The sequence below is a fragment of the Rhinoraja longicauda genome, chromosome 24, assembly GCF_053455715.1.
Source record: "Rhinoraja longicauda isolate Sanriku21f chromosome 24, sRhiLon1.1, whole genome shotgun sequence".
Lineage (NCBI taxonomy): Eukaryota > Metazoa > Chordata > Chondrichthyes > Rajiformes > Arhynchobatidae > Rhinoraja > Rhinoraja longicauda.
The window spans coordinates 30,176,723-30,178,107 of record NC_135976.1 but is presented as its reverse complement, the minus strand read 5'-3'; positions in this window follow the sequence as shown (position 1 = coordinate 30,178,107).

Genomic DNA, 1,385 nt, shown 5'->3' with positions numbered 1-1,385 from the left:
ATAGGACAGGTTTGGAGGGATATGGGCCAAGCACGGGGCAGGTGGGACTAGTGTAGCTGGGGACATGTTGGCCGGTGTGGGCAAGTTGGGCCGAAGGGCCTGTTTCCACGCTGTGTCACTCTATGACTCTATCTGCAGTTCCTTTCTACACACTTTGAGAGCTGATTTGACCTTGAGGAGTTGGTAGGTGCAGTGGACTTGAAGGGGCTGATTGTCCTGATGAAACCTGATGTCAACGATCTTAGGGGCCACCTGCTGTGCACACAGTGAATGGGAGAGACCACCAAGACACCAGCTGCCAAGTCTCGGCAGCACTGTGGCACAGGTGTAGAGTTGGAGCCTTACAGCGCGTACAGCGCCAGAGACCCGGGTTCAATCCTAACTACAGTAGCTGTCTGTACAGAGTCTGTGCGTTCTCCCCGAGACCTGTGTGGGTTTTCTCCGAGATCTTCGGTGTCCTCCCGCACTCCAAAGACGTACAGCTTTGTAGGTTCATTGGCTTGGTATAAATGTAAATCATCCCTAGTATGTGTAGGGACACTGGCTCCTCCAGTGCCATAGTGAGGCCCACCGGAAATTGGAGGAACAGCACCTCATATTTCGCCTGGGCAGCTTGCAGCCCAGCGGTATGAACATTGACTTCTCCAACTTTAGATAGTTCCTCTGTCCCTCTCTTCCCCTCCCCTTCCCAGATCTCACACTGTCTTCCTGTCTCCACCTATATCCTTCCTTTGTCACGCCCCCCCCAACATCAGTCTGAAGAAGGGTCTCGACCCAAAATGTCACCCGTTCCTTCTCTCCCGAGATGCTGCCTGACCTGCTGAGTTACTCCGGCATTTTGTGAATAAATACCTTCGATTTGTACCAGCATCTGCGGTTATTTTCTTACACTACCTAGTATGTGTAGGATAGTGTTAGTGTGCGGGGATCGCTGGTCGTGTGGAGTCGGTGGGCCGAAGGACCTGTTTCCGCGCTGTAACTCTAAACTAAACTAAACTAAAGGGTCTCAACCCAAAAAGTCACCCATTCCTTCTCCCCAGAGGTGCTGCCTGTCCCACCGAGTGACTCCAGCATTTTATGTCTAAGCAGTGGGATGGGACCAGTCCACAAGTGATGGGAGCAGAATTAGGCCATTCGGTCCATCGAGTCTATTCAATCATGGCTGATCTATCTCTCCCTCTCAACCCCCATTCTCCTACCTTCTCCCCATAACCCCTGACACCCGTACTAATCAATAAATCTATCTACCTCTTAAAAATAACCATTGACTTGGCCTCCACAACCTTCTGTGGCAAAGGATTCCACAGACCCACCACCCCCTTACTGAAGAAATTCCTCCTCATCTCCTTCTTAAAGGAATGTCTTTTAATTCTGAGGCTGTGGCC